The following is a 15,537-nucleotide window of genomic DNA, read 5'->3' as shown; positions in this document are numbered from 1 at the left end:
ATCCCAGTCACATGAGCACCCTCGAGTGTAATCTGCTGTGATAAATTGCCCAGCACTCCTGTCAGAGGCACACTCTGCTCTCCAGCCTGTGCAAGACTCAGGGTCCTGTGATTACAGCTGACTTGCATAGGGAACGAGGGAGGAATGGATCTCATTTCAGTTTAAATTGATTTAAGGAGACAGTCGACTCCAGATTGGGATAAAGACACTGTTCTCTGACCTGCTTGAGGTCGTGGTAGATGCAGTTATTTTTTCCATGCTTTTCAGCAAATGTTTACAGGGTCCAGGTCTTATCAGACGAAGGCAGACAGCCCTTGGGGGTAAAACCCAGACAATTGCACAAGGTCTCATCTCAGGGTGGGACAGAAGGAAGGGAAAGGGCTCAGTTAGTGTTGGGGGGAGCCAGTTATCTGTTGGAAACAGCCTGCACACAATCAGATCTCTAGGATCAGGAAAGAGAATTGGAAGGTGGAAATGGAAACCAGATATGAAGAAGGAACTGGGATAACAGGAGGATGGCAAAGAAAATCTGTAAGATGTCAAGAAAACCTTTTTTGTCCTACAGTCCTCTAATATTTCCCCATTTGATTCTTTCATTCTCCCCCATTAGAGATCTCACCCCACATCTTGTGGTCTGTGACCAAGCAGAGCCAGAGGGACAGGCCAGAGGCAGAGCAAGGTTCTGGCATCCCTGAGGGGCACAGGAGCTTGCAGGGGACAGTCAGTGACTTCTGAGATGCTCCTGACCCCGTGAGCACTACTTTCCCCAAACCCTGTGAATTAGGAAGGTGGCAGCATCTGTGAGCTGCTGAAAGGTCTCTGCTCTCAAACCTCCATGCTTGGATTCATTGTCAGAATTCACTGTCTCTCAGGTGCAGATTTTCACCCCTTTTTAAAGCCACTTTTACACCCAGCTGAGAGGGCAGCTTTAGCTTTGCTCAGCCAGCCTCCACTTAGAGATTCCTCACCTGATGTTTCCCTCCTTCTCAGGGCACCAGCAACACACCCCAGGGCTCCTGCCTGCCCCTGGCAAGGTGCTGATGTGCAGCAGCAGCCTGGGAGCCCCTGGGAGCAGAGCCAGAGCCAGGGATGTGCAGCAGGAGAGGAGCAGCCCCTGGGGAGCCCCTGCAGCACAGACACCTGCAGCACAGCTCTGCCCTGGCTGGCTGCTCCTGGCTGCAGATGCTGCAGGTGCCACATCTGGCAGAGCTCTGGAGGGACTGGTGCTGCTGCCAGGCATGTGTCTCCCTCCTGGAATGCAGGGTTTGTGCTGAGAGCAGCCCCCTGGTGCTGTTCTCCTCCAGGTTTGCAGCGTGGCACTGAGGGAATGGCAGTGCTGTGCCCAGGGACAGCCTGGCTGAGCCCTGGGCAGTGACAGGAGCCCGGTGCCACCACACACAGCACGGCCCTGCTGGTAGCAGCCTGCTCCCCAGCCCTCCTCAGGCACATCACAGCCCATCTCATTTTATCCAAACTCCATTTCCCTCCCTCCCAGCCCTGAATCATCACCAGGCTGATAGCAGTGTGTCAATACCAAAGGAATGCCTGATAATATCCTGGTTTTCTCCTCAGCTTTTCCCAGCTCCCATCCAATCCAGAATAATTTGTGCTTCCTTATGACCCCAAAGGCACCACAAAACAAATGTATCAACAAGAATGTAAGCACTTTAGTCAGTGAAATGCAAGATTAAAAATAATAATAATAATAATAATAGCAGTACCCTGCAGGGAGAGAGACTGAGAAAAGAAGAGCAAATAAAAAGAAATGCTCTGTATGTTCTGGCTGGGAGCCAGAGGCCCTCTAGGCCAGGTTTGGATAAAATAGGGCTTAATTTCTGGTGTGAGAAACCGCTAGAGTGAATCTGTGGCAAACAAAGGCTAATTCACAAAGGGACATAGGCCAGGGCTGGAGGAGGAGAGGGCAGCCTGCCAGCTCTGCCAGCTCCCCTGATTTTATCATGTCTTGCAGTATCAGATGTTTTACTGCTAGCTTCCTTTTCCTCTTGCATTTTTTAAAAAAAGCTATATTTCTTCTCATGAAATCTGTAGGGGAAAACTTAGAACCACTCCAAAGACAGTCCAGAAAGCAAAGTGAAGATAGCAAACACTATAGTTCATTAACTTAATGGAAATTAAATTGAGATTCTTAAGCAAGACTCAGGGAGAGGAAGGTTTTTATTAAAATGTTTGGGCTGGGCAGTGTGAAATGCTTTCTTGGACCAGGAACAAGTGTTTACATTTGAAAAGAAACGCTGTGTCAGCAGTGCCAGGGGGCTCATCCTCAGTGACAGCATTATCCCCCTGCAAGGCTTCCAGTGCCAGAGGAGTGTGAGATCCCCGGAGCTCACAGGGCTCTGCCCTCTTCCACACCACCAAATCCTCTGCCCTGCCCATCCCAGGGCTCAGGGAACGACAGAAAGCCAACTATGGTCACAGGGCAGTACAAACCTACCAAGGGAATTCTCTCCATCATGGGAATCTTGCCCATTTCTTAAAAGTCCACCCTTTCCCTTGGGAGCACGACAAAGAGTTTGTACCCAGAACAGTGGCATTTCCATCTCATCCCACAGTAGGGGTGGTAGTGCTGGGAATGAGTCCTGATCCTGTTATTTCTCAGATTCTTTCCAACAAACAGAGCAGGGAGAAAGGCTTGTCCTGAAAATCCAAAGCTTTGCTATTAGCTGCATGCTGTGCTTAATACCCTCGATAATTAAGCAGTTGGCTGGTAGAATATACTTCTTTTTCTCTCTAATTGCTCAGATCCAGGCAGTTTGTTTGGGATTCAGCTCTCAAACAATTCAGCATTTGCTGAAACCCGGGGGCATTACGTGCAGTGGTGACAGCTTTAGAGCCACTCTCAAAAGGCTGTTGGGGATACAGGATTGCTTCCCCAAGGGTCATCCCTGCATTTTCCCATGGTATTATCTGATTTTTGAGGCCAGTTGCGGATGCAGGAATTCTGCCCACGCACATTTCTTCTGGCTGCTGTAGGTCCTGGGATGACAGTGGGTTGGCCCACGCAGGGCAGGCTGTGCTCAGTCACCAGCCCACACCAACACCACCAACACAACCTCAGTCCTCATTCCTGAGACTGAAAACACAGTGTTCTGGGAGTGGACACAACTCTGGTGTCACCATGCCCACTGTGGCTTCACCTCTGGCCACCGTATCTTGGGCTTTCCTTAAGATTTGTGATTGAACACGAGAAATGTGGGCAGCATTTGTGGAGTGGTGTGGGCTGTTCTGAGGTTCAGTCCCAAAGGAGGCACTTCTAGAAATTGTTGCTTGAGTTGCTGCACTTTAGCAGGCAAAATAATTACGTTTTCAAGAAGACATTAAGCTAAGGAGCTGTCATGGTGTAGTTGGTTGAGAAGAGGCTGATGGGGTTTCCATCAAACCCCACTCTGTTCCTGAAGGATTTGTGCCTCATCCCAAAACAAAGGAGGCCATATATGCATTGGGAAGGCATGGGATGAAAGAACACTGCAGTCTTCAAGACAGCAATCCAAAAATTTGGAAAATCCAAATTGCTCCATCCCCTCTGAGCTGGAGGGATGCTGCCAGGCACATGTGGCTGCAGATTTTTATACACCCAAGGCACCAGTGACAGCCAGAGCTTCAGTGACAGCCTGGCTGACATGCATTTCCCTCAAAGACCAAGTTCTGGGAGTCACTGGAGGGCCAGCAGCCTCTCCCAGTTTTCTGTGCCACGCACAGGTGTCCCTTGCTGGGGAAGGGAGCCAGAGCCACCCTGTGCTCGGCCACATGCCACCTCTTCCAGGCTGCCCGTGCCCAGAGCCCAGCCTGGCACGGTGGGCAGGGTCCCTCTGTGGGCACCCTGCTCCAGATGCAGGATCTCCACGGGGGTGCACAGGCTCAGTGGGACTGATGGAAGGGAAACAAGGAGTGTTTGAGCCTCGTAAGTGTCATAATTTCAAGCGATGCCCACCCCTTCCCTGGAGAGCCTTTGACACCCGCGGGGCTCTGACAAAGAGGGCTGTGTTCTTTCCGTGGATGATTAACTAAATCCTGGATGTAGCAGGCTGAAAGGGGAGCTGAGGACCCTGTCTGCACAGATAAAGGACGTGGAACTGCACTGGCACAGGCAGTGTCCCTGCAGGAGTGGGACTGGGAGGACCGAGAGGCTGGGTCCTCTTTTCATCTTGTTTGTAGCCGTGGCACTTACAGTACATGAAATTTGAAAAATCCCTTTGTTTGGCCGCCCTCAGGCTTCCCACATGGAAAAAGGGTGTGTGGGGATGGGAGTGCACGGGCTGAGAACACAGTGTGCTCTCGATGGAGGCGCTGGGGAGGGAGGAGAAGCCATTCCCCGTGTAATGGGAATTGTTTGGTTACCATCACCCAGGAGAGGCTCTGCAGGCTGCCTGTCAGGGATCCCCAGGGCTCTGAACCTATTCTCTTCCCTGCCTCCAGCCCAGTGCTCCACGCTGTTCAGGCACAGGCATGCTCAGACACCACATTTCCCCTGCTGTTCCCACTTGCCTCATTTCTTCTGAACCAAGACCACATATATCAAAATATTCCAAGGGACAGGTGCTTGCAGGGTGAGGAGGAACAGAGAAGTCCCCATTTCAGCATCACCTGTCCCCTCTGCTCACCACCTAACACTGCTTTTATTACTCATAAATTTTCAAATGGAGCAAAGAAGTTTGGGCAGCTCAGTGTGACTGCAAATGCTTTTGGAGATTGACAGGAACAACACTTAAATTGTCACATTCCAGCATAAGCATACTTTTCACTTCAGATATTGGGATAAAAGTGATATATTATGATGGCTTTCCAGGTTTAGTTTCACCTACAGCATCTTGCATGGCAGCAGCTATCAGAAATTAATGATGCCAGAACCAGACAGAGCCTGTGCTTTTAATTGTAGGGGCCATTTGTGCTGTGCTGATGACAGACAGTGTCTGCCCATGTGCTCTGACTTCACCTGCTCACGTGTTTCATGTTTAGCTGCACTGCTGGGAATGGAGGCAGCTGAGAATATCCTTTCTGTACCATCTGTTCTGTGGTTTTCCCCCCCAGGTGTTCTGAAAGATCAGCTCGTACTCAGACAAGTGTGATTCTTTGAGCTCAATGGAGAGATGTTCCCTTCAGGAACTGGTCCAGGGGACAGAAGTCAGAAATTGATATTAGAGTCCACTCACCCTGGTATGGCTGTGTCCTGGCTGAGACTGCACAGCTCTTTCCCAGCAAATTCACTCAAGGAGGAGCAGCTGTGGAGGCAAATGTGAGACAACAGCATTTTATTGCCCCAACAGGATCCTGTGCATGTAGCAGCAGCTCAGCACGTGGTGTGGTGTTCATTAGCACACAGGACACCACTTTCTGTATTCTATATTCAATACTGAATATTCTATATTGAGGTAAATACTCAGCATGGGTTAGGGCAGCCAGTGGGACTGGTACAAGTGGGAGATCTGTACTAGATGCTTTCTGAAAGTGACATCAGGACAGTCTCTTTTGCCCTGTTTGATTTCTGTTGGCAAATATTTCCTATCTGTGTCTGCCCACGGTGAGTTTCTTTTGTAATGACTCTTCACCTGTTTGCTAATTGCTGCAAGGCAAAGCCAGCCCTGCTGCATTTGGCACCTGGTTTCCTATGAACACCTTCACTTCTGGATATTACCTTGATAATCCAAACAAAACCAGCTTGACAGCTGTGACTGATTGTCCCCATTCACAAAACTGCATCTTAATACCTAATCCTCCCCACCAGTGCCAGGCAGGCAGTTCCATTGTTAAAAGATTAAACTGTTATCCCATGCAAACACCAATCTCTAATTTTTAAATGTTAGGCTGGAGCCTTCCAATGACGGAAAATGCCAGGATGCATGGGACATTGGAGTTTCATGGCCAATATGTTGAAAACTCATTAAATATGAGCCATTGCCTCAATTCATTCCTTCTGTAGGTGAATTAATGTCCCCTCCCCCTGTCCACTCTCAGCTGCTTTGTAACTCAGAAATGAAAGTGAAGTGGCTTTTGTTTTACTTTTTACATGTTTTTGTGGTGGTTTTGTTTTGCTTTTTTTTTTTTTTTTTTTTTTTTTAAATTCTACTTGAGTCACAGGCTAAAATTATAGTTGATTTTGGACTATTTACAGCACAAGGATTTTAATAGCAGGCACTCACTGAAAACTCAAAGAGCAGTCCCCAGACTTGGACAAGTTAAACTCTTTGCTACTGGGCCTTGCTAATACCAACTTTTTCCCATGGATTGGTATCAGACATGATCTAAGTGAGGAGCATTTTGAGTCAGATTCCCTCTCTCTCAGAAGAGCACACTGCTTGGCTGACTCAGGCACCTTCCTGAAAACTCATTTTTACCACACTGGGTCTTGGAGCACTTGGGGCTTTATCAAATCTGCAGTGAAAGCTGTGATAACACCCCAACATAAGTTTTAAATTAACCCTCTTTGGCTTAGGGGAATCTAATGTAGAACAGATTTAAGTAGCTACAATCAGAGAGCCCCATGAGGTTGTGTTTGGCCAGCTAAACACTTGCTAAGGAATGACTCATTTAATCTTTGTCATCATGGGAGATGGTGCATGCTGAACCACACAAGAGCTGTGTGGAACAGTAAAGCTTTGTCCAGGCACTGGGCACTGCTGTGAGCCTGACCAGGAGCACAGGGTGGGTGCAGATGTTCTGCTGTGGGAGCAGAGGCAGCAGCAGCCCGAGCTGTGGGGTGGGTCATGGGGCCATGGGGTGGCTCTTGGGGTGGGACATGGGGCCCTGGACTGGGATATGGGGTCAGGGGGTGGGTCATAGGGTGATATGTGGGGCCCTGGGGTGGCTCATGGGGTCCTGGGGTGGATCATGGGGTGGTACATGGGGCCCTGGACTGGGACATGGGGCCATGAGGTGGTTCTTAGGGTGATATGTGGGGCTATGGGGTGGTACATGGGATCCTGGGGTGGATCATGGGGTCCTAGGGTGGTTCTTGGGGTGGTACATGGGGTCCTGGGGTGGTTCATTGGGCCCTGGACTGGTACATGGGACCATGGGGTGGTTCTTGGGGTGGCTCATGGGGCCCTGGACTGGGACATGGGGTAACAGGGAGGTTCATGGGGCCATGGGGTTGTTCGTGGGGTGGTTCATGGGGTGGTTCACGGGGTCCTGGAGTGGTACATGGGGCCATAGGGTGGTTCATAGGTGATATGTGGGGCCATGGGATGGTATATAGGACCAGGGGGTGGTTCATGGGGTGATATGTGGGGCCTTGGGGTGATTCATGGGGTGGGACATGGGGCCCTGGACTGGTACAGGGGTTCTGGACTGGTACATGGGGCCCTGGGGTGGTTCATGGGGTCATCATTCATTCCTGTCACTTGCTGGAACTGCTGAGCTATTGCATGCACGACCTGGGAAGTCAGCCTGGTCTAGAGACTGAGATTAAACAAAGATACAGGGCCTAAGGAAATGCCCTGCTTAGCTGAGATTTATGAGGCACGGTCGGATATGTCACTTGAAACTGCCAAAACAGAGGGGGGTGGGCACTGGGCCTTCTGGAAGTGGTGGAGAGCTGCAGGCTGTCCTTTCCCATGCGTTTGTGTCCCTGCTACAGCACAGCTCTCTGAGTGATGCCTGCAGCCTCAGGTGCTAGGCTTTCCCTTGGTGTTCCTTGCTTTAGGTTTTTTCCATTGGTAAAAATCATTGTGTAGTCTTGCTTCTTTCACATCTTCAATTTAAAAGAAGAAATAGTGGTTTTCTATGTGGACTTGGCTTTTTCTGTACATTTTTTACTGAGCTGAGGTGAGGAACTGAGGCTGCACGGTGGGGCTGTGCAGATCCCTGGGTCAGATCCAAAGCTGCCTGGGGAGTCCCTTGCTGTCAGATCCAAAGCTGCTGACAGGAGTCCCTTGCCTCTTCTCTCTAGCAGGAAAGGACTCTGAAGTGAAACTCGGGTTTTCACAAGGCAGCATCTCCCTGCTTTGCCTGGAGCACGAATGGGACTGGAGTGAATGCTTGTACTGCTGTTATTTCTGCTCCCAGCTGTTCTGGAAGTGAAGGGTAATCACTGGGTCCTTTTCAGAGCTAAAAAGAGCCAAACTCCTCCCAGTATCCAAACTGGGAAGAAGATAAAGCAGATATGCACAGGTTATAGTGCTCTGAACAACCAGGAGTGACCTGTGGGACGAGGGTCTGTCCCCTCTCTCCTATTTCTCCCAAAGAAAGGCGCAAGAAGTGCCAGGTCACCAGTGCCACTGTCCCCTTTGCCACAGCTGCGTTGCTGTGCCAGGAGGTGACTGGGAAACCAGCCAGCCATGAAGTATGGAAATCCCTGGAATGCTGATTGTCTTCACCTCAAGGAGGGGATCTTCTCCTGGTACATTTTGTCTTGGAAACATTTTATTAAGGGGAAAAAAACCAGAGCTGCAGGGGCTAGACATGGCAGGCAGGCAGGGAGATGATTTCAGAGGAGAAAAATGCTCCTGAACCTCCCTGCTCCTCCCAGGCAGAGAAGCTGCCAGCCTTCATGTGGCATGTCATTCATCAAGCTGTCACCCCGGGCTCCCTGGGCGGCAGCGTGGGGCACACCTGTAACCTTTGCCTCCGGAGCTGTCTGAGGCTGTCCCCAGGCTGCTTCTGGCTGCAGAGGCACCAGTGGGCTCTGGAGAGGTGGGGAGGGCTGGGGCTGCTCATTCCTGCAGGGCTGGCCCTGGGGAGTGTGTGCAGGGTGCCCTGGAAAGCCTCAGCTCTGCCTTGTAGGGGCGGGCTGCAGCCTGGGGACACTTCTCCCCTTCCAGGGAGCAGCAGCACAGCTCCTCTCTGCCCCTTCAGAAATACTTGGAAGTCCTCCATGAGCACCTCCAGACAGCAAGTTTGAAAGGAGATGAGCTGGGCAACAGCACAACTGAAACAACAGCTGGGCAGGAGATAAAAAACACACCTGGCAGGAGAAACGAGTGGGTGCCAGCTCCCTTTGAAGTAACTGCGAGTATCTGTGCACGGGGAGTGGTCTTTAAATCAGGGTAAAGTACTTATTGAAAGGACTCGCTATCAGGCCAGTAAGGCCCACTCCTCATGGTTATTGGATAATTTATATAGCACTTCAAAGGTATCAGGGCTCTCTGCAAGAAAATACTGGGGGAAAATCACTGCTCAGAAAGTCTGCACTATGACCTTACAACCATTAAATCCCCAACTCTCCCTTTTTGCTGTAACCTGGACACCCCCTTCTCTTCCCAAAAGTCTCCTGAGGTCTCTTTTCCTTCCCTTCATCAGTTGCTCTATTCTCATTACATGTAAATTTATGGATTAAAGCTCTCCCTGATATTTAAGTGGATGCTGTTATGCACCAGGGAATCAGTTTCATTCCTTAGCCACTGAATATTTACAAATATTTTATTTTTTAAAAAAAATTCTTGCTCCTCTTTTTGTTGTTGTTTCATTTTGCTTGTTGGTGTTTGTTTTCTTTTAATTTTTTCTTTTTTTTCTTTTAACCTCTCAGCTTCACGGGAAGTGGGATCTGGGTGGCTCAAGTATTTCTGGTATCAGGGCTGTGGTGTTTGCTGCAGATCAAAGGAACCTTTTCAAACATCATCGTTACCGTGGAGAGGTGGCAGCCGCGTTTTAAGCAACCAACCTTTTCAAACCAGGCACGGGTGATCGAGACACACCAAATCCAGTGGAGGGGGCTGGATTTCAGCTCCTTTCTGGTCAGTTTGGGCGGCCCAATTCTCTTGTAGCCGAGCTCTGGCCGCAGCGAGCCCCCAGGGGATGATCTGACCTTTAGTACGAATTTAGATCTGCGCTGTGACTTCTCTAAATTATGACTGCCAGAGGTCCTGGGGTCACAGCTCTCCATCATCAGAGCACTTCCAGCTCCCAGCACACTCCCAGTGTGGGAGAAGGGATGCAATTATTGATGTTGATTTAAAACAAAACAGAAAAAAAAAGAAAAGAAAAGCTGGATGTGAACCGAATGTAAAAATGACAATCTGCTGGGGCATGTCCTTCTTTTGACTGCTGATGCTTCTGACAAAATATAAGTGGCACCACCTAAATTTCTGGTGTAGGACAACAAATCAGCTCTGAACATGTCCCAGATGATGTTTCTGCCACCTTATAAATGGTTAAAGTAGAAGAGCTGCTCTCTTTGCTTAGACAAACAGGGTCTCTGTGTGAATAGCTTGCAACCCCCAGCCATAATCCCTCTCTGATCTCTGGTTATAAAAATGATAGATGGAATGTAAACTCCATGAAGATTAGTAACCACCAGAAGAGTAGAGAAAATATTGGGAAGAGTTGTGAGGTTTTCCTGCATTCCTGAGGAATTCTGCAGGGATTCCTTTTCCTTGGTGGGGCTTGTGCTGTTGCCCAGCTCATCTCCTTTCAAACTTGCTGTCTGGAGATGCTCATGGAGGATTTTCAAGTATTTCTAAAGAAGTCTGGCACGGATTCAGTGTAACCTCGTGTAAATGGCTGCTGCTCACCCCTTGTGAAGCAGGGCAACAGGATGTGTGTACTTGTCAAAGAATTTGGGGCTTTTCTGCTGGCTCAGGTCCTGCTGTGGTGTTCTCAGGGAAGGAGTTGTGACTCCAGAGCACCATTGCTCTCTGGCAGAACAGCAATTCTCTGTCATGCTGTACATTTCAGTGTTCATGTGGAATTTTTTTCCCCAATCTTTTGCACACCAGGTAGAATTTCCAAACACAGCTATTGATCTTGTGGCTCGTGCTGCACGTCTGATTTTCAGGAGTTCATAGTTTACCTCAAAATGTAACCATTTGACAGTGTACAAATGCAGATTGTAAATCACATCTCTCTCTCAAAAAAAAAAACAAAAACAAAACCCCAAGCTCAGTCCTTCAGTACAGTTTGTGAAATACTCTGGGGTTAAAAAGTGTGAAGGTGGATCTTCCCGAAAATGGGATAGTTGGGAACTGGGTTATGACAGCTGCAGCCTTTGAAAAATCCAGCCAACAGCATATGAGGAATATTTGCTGGATTTGAAATTAAGTTTCTGCCTAATTAAGGCAGTTTGGGGATGGGGAAAATGCACCCAACAAGAGATGGTCCCATCCTTTGGGATGGGATGGATCTTGGGTGAAGGCCCCAAGTCCAGCTGGTGCAGGTGGTTTGGTGGGACAGGGAATATCTACAGGGAACAAAACCATCAGGCCCTTGTGGGGTGGCTGAACCAGCAGTGCAGGAGCCATGCCTGGGCTGTGAGCTGAGGGATCTGGGGGAAACGAGGAGGTTGTTTCACCTACACTTGTGCAGGGTTTTCCCACGTTCCTCCCAGCTCTGCAGGGCCCTTGGACCGCGTTCAGAGCAGCTGTGTCAGGGTGAACAGCTCCAGGGACAAAGTCAGGCTTTCATTTAGTAGGAAGGTGTTTGAGGTATGCTGCCAAGATGGTGTTTTATTGCAAATTATCAATGTAAGCTGCATCAGAGACCACCCAGAATCTTCCCTGAGAACATGGCTTTGAAACTCCTGTGAGATTCTGTTGCCATCTCGTCCCTGCAGTGGGTACAAGCTGGTGCCATGGGTTGTTGGTGAGTCTTTTTCCTGTTCTCCTAGAAGAGTGTTTCACTTCAATATGTTTGCAGTCTGATTGTATCTGCTTTCCAGCTGGGAAACTGGGGTGCAGGCAAGCAATCCTTCCAAGACCACGTAGGAAACTCATGAAAATCAAGGACTTAATCCAGACTCCAGATAAGCACTTAAAATATTTTGGATTTTTTTTCTTTTTTGCTGCTGATTATTGCAGCTCATTTATCTTTCCTGACAAACTCAGCCATCCCCATTGAAAATCTGGATTTGGCTGGAGACTAGTCCAGCAAAACATTTGGGATTTTGCCCTGACAAGATCTGTAAGGCTGGCTGAAACAGCACAGCTTATGCATGCTCTAAGAATTAAAAACCCTGCTTTAAGTGCATTGACCTGTCTTTCTCTCCTGCAAAACAGATGGATCACTTTCAGTTCTGGCCTAATGACACTCCACTTGGCTATACATCATTACTCCTAATATTAGGAACTCCTGTCTTAAATCAGCAAGAGCTGGGTGTGCCTTCCAGCAGCTTGCAGCGCTTACCTGTGCTAACAGCCTCACACAGAAATAGCTGTGCTTCCACATGCCTGCCTTGTGCAGCCTCACAGGGAGGGCTATTCCTTAAATGGCTTAGGAGAGCTTACAAAAACAAACTGCAAAAGAATTGTTTACACCCCTTTTTATAGCTGGGTCAGTTCACAACCTGGCTCCACAAACGCTCCTGCTGGCACGGGCAGAGGGGAAGGAGGGTGAGCACTGGTTGTGTCAGTGCTGCTGCCAAACACAACGCGCTGTGAAGCCACAGCCTCGCTCCCTCCTTGTGGGGAGCAGGTCCCTTTGCTCCCTGCAGCCCCAAACACCAGCCACAAACAGCACAGGGACTCTGACACTTCCTCTCCCAAAGCCAGCCAGGGCCTGCAATAATAAGGATTTGATAAACACCCCAAAGCACTCTGCTTTTTCAGGGAGCTGCAGGCCAGGGAGCAGCCAGAGAGACATTAAAGAGCAGAAGCAGAATGGAGTGCAATTAACTTTAAACCCCTGTGAAACTCCTGCTGCTGTGTGTGGCAGCTCACTTTGGAACACAGTTGAGTTTGGGGCAACTTCTAATCTTGGTGTCAAGTCAAGGCTTGTCCAGAGAAAGTGTGCGTGCCTTTATTAGCATGCAAATCACATATCCTCCTTATTACACTGTCTCTGCATCCCTCCCTCCAGAGCTGTTTAGTAGAAGCAGGCAAGAAGTAATTAAATTGTTTTATTCACTCTTGGAGTGCAGAGCCCAAGGCAGGAATGCCAACGGGCACACGCCCCTACCCTCTCTGCTTCCACAAGGAGCGTGGCAGGCCTGACCTCCACCTCATTAGGCAAGGAATAAATCCCCTGCCATGAAGATGGGGATGTCAGGCACTATGTGCATAAATCACATAAGGAGTTTCCAAATGGCTTTCATCTTGGGAGTCCTTATGAGTTCAGAGCTATGGATCAATCCAGAGTGGATACCTTTCAGCAGTAATTCCACATCTGAAGTTCTTTAATGATGTGGCTCCTTTAAATAAGATTCTAAAAGCCCAAGCCAGCTGAAATGGTAGCACACAATCAAGTTAATTAGTTTAATTACTATAAAATTATCAGGCAGTGTATTTGTAATTTTAATCTCCTAATCCGCAAAGTACCTTTTTCCCTTTAGTGCTCCTAAAGAAAGTGAAATAGCTTTTGGTTTCCTTGCCAGCTTTTCAAGCATCTTTGAAAACTGAGAAGAAACCTCCCACAAATAGCCTGGCTGTGATTATGAGGTTTCTTTTTTCGTTATTTAAAATATCATCCTCTATATGAATGCAAAGCATTTAAAAGCAGTAATAGGATCTATCCCAGCAACCAGGCATTTGAGTTTGAGATTTCTTGGGTTACTTTTGCTGTACAAGGGTAATGCACAACATAAACCTTCCCTAAAGTGCTGAGGAAATTGGAAATTATGGCAAAGGAAAACCAGTAGCCAGAGAACAAGCCCAGGGCTACTCTCTGTCGTGTTTCCAGCTGCCTTATTTGAAGTGTTAGGGCTGCAAAACTGCACTCAAAGTTCTACACTGAAGGACCCCAAAGTGCTTCCCCCTGGTATGAAAAAGGGTTCCTGACCTCCAGGCCTGCAGCCACTCTGCACTTCAGCTCGTCCCCTGGGATGATCCAAGGTTCTCCAGCGTGTCTGGGCTGTTTGTAGGGAAACATCCCTCTGCAACCTCCTGAACTCCCAGCCTGGAGAGCCCCTCAGCTGCCCTGGGATGAGAGCTGGCCATGGCTTTGCCATTCACCAGCCCTTGGAGCTGAGTTTAGGGCTCCTTGTGCTTCTGATCTGTGTAAGCCCTGACACACCAGCAGCTCTTGTGCTTGCTGTTTGATCTCCTGGAAGGGGAAGAGGCTGGGCAGAACATGTGGGATTTTCACTAAAGTCTGTTGGACCTATGGGGTCCAAGCAGGGCTTAGCTGTTAAATCCATTTTCTACAGACTTCAAAATGCACCTACATTGCATGGTTGAGCATCTTACAGCTTTTATTCTTATCATTCCCCTACAACTGCTACTCCTTTTTCATTTTGAGTTGATGTAAAGAGGGAAAGAAAAAGTTAAGTGATGTGTCCAAGGTCATGCAGGGAAGCAGTAGTGAAGAGACTTGAGCTTCAAAAATAATTTAAGTTCTTGGCTGTGACACCATCCATCTCTCTCTGTGATGTCTGAAACAGGCTCATAGCTCTTCTATTGTGGAGAAAGCATTTATTTTCCTATTTGTTACCTCTTCCTACAGGAGGGAATTATTTTTAAGCACAAACCAGCTGGCTGTTCCTATTAAGCTACTGTAGGAATAATCTGCATGGAAAAAAAAAAAACCCCAGATGCTTTCCCAAATAGGAAGTCATTTAGATTTCAGATTAATGGCTGTGACAATGGAAATAAATAAAATATTTTCCTGATATGGAGCCCAAACCATGGGTTGTTCTTATCAATGGTGGACACAGGTGTGAAATCTGTCTTGTGCTGCACATGGGGAACACACACTAAAGAAAGGCACAAATATCCCTGTTATGCAGAGCTTCCAGCCTGTGGTGTGCATTTAGTGTGTGGATCAGCTGGTGCTGGTGAATGATGGCAACTCTTGCTCTTGCAAACCTTCCTCTCTTGCAGGCGCTCTGCCCTGATTCTGCTCAGGGAAATGAATCATTTTCCCAGGAATAAGAGCAAGAGTGAGAGGCAGGGAGGATCAGGGCACTCACTGAGTTGTTCTCTCTGTGACCTGTAAATCCTCAATGCTGGCTGTGAAAGGAGCTTGACAAAATGAAAATTAAGGCTTGGGGTGGACAGCAGGGATGGAGGGAGGCAGCACAAGGAGCAAGCCCACGTGTGGGGCAGTGATGGCACTCCAGGCTGTCAGGTACAGTTTATGAGGGAACTGGAGCTGAAGTTGCCCCTGCTGTCAGTGCCCTGTGGGTGGGATGGTGCCAGCCCTCCCGGGGACAGCAGGGCTGTAATCCAGGGCTTTCTTCACAGGCATCTGCTCAAACAGAGAATTTCTGGTTTGTGCAAGCCTTGAGCTGTACATGGTCAGCAGCACGTACCTGAACACCTCAGACAGCAAACGGGGAGCAGTGTGCCCGCAGTGCCAGGGAGCCTGGGAGAGATGGGAGGGGAGAGGCTTGGTCAGATCTGGATTTTGTGGCAGAAGGGCCGCTGGGATGTGTGCATGGAGCGTTTCTTACTTTGCATTGCATGAAGGCCCTCAGCATTCCCCATGTGTTCTGCTCTCTGATAAGGTTAACAGGATAAAGAAAATGTTACCAAATGCATTCTAACAGATGACTGCAATTTGCACTCAGCTGTTAAGCTGCTGGCTTTTCTGTCTTAGAAATTGCAGAATGGGAAAGCCTAGCCTGTGTTATCGAGAGGGGTGAGATGTGAGGAGCTGCAGAGTGAAGCTCCACAAATTTCTCTTGCACTTGGTCAAACTACAAATAATCAGATTAAG

This window comes from Onychostruthus taczanowskii, unplaced genomic scaffold (assembly GCF_017590055.1).
Source record: "Onychostruthus taczanowskii isolate IOZ18803 unplaced genomic scaffold, ASM1759005v1 scaffold57, whole genome shotgun sequence".
In the NCBI taxonomy this organism is placed as follows: Eukaryota; Metazoa; Chordata; class Aves; order Passeriformes; family Passeridae; genus Onychostruthus; species Onychostruthus taczanowskii.
The sequence above is the reverse complement of the archived record's forward strand: the minus strand, read 5'-3'. Positions refer to the sequence as shown.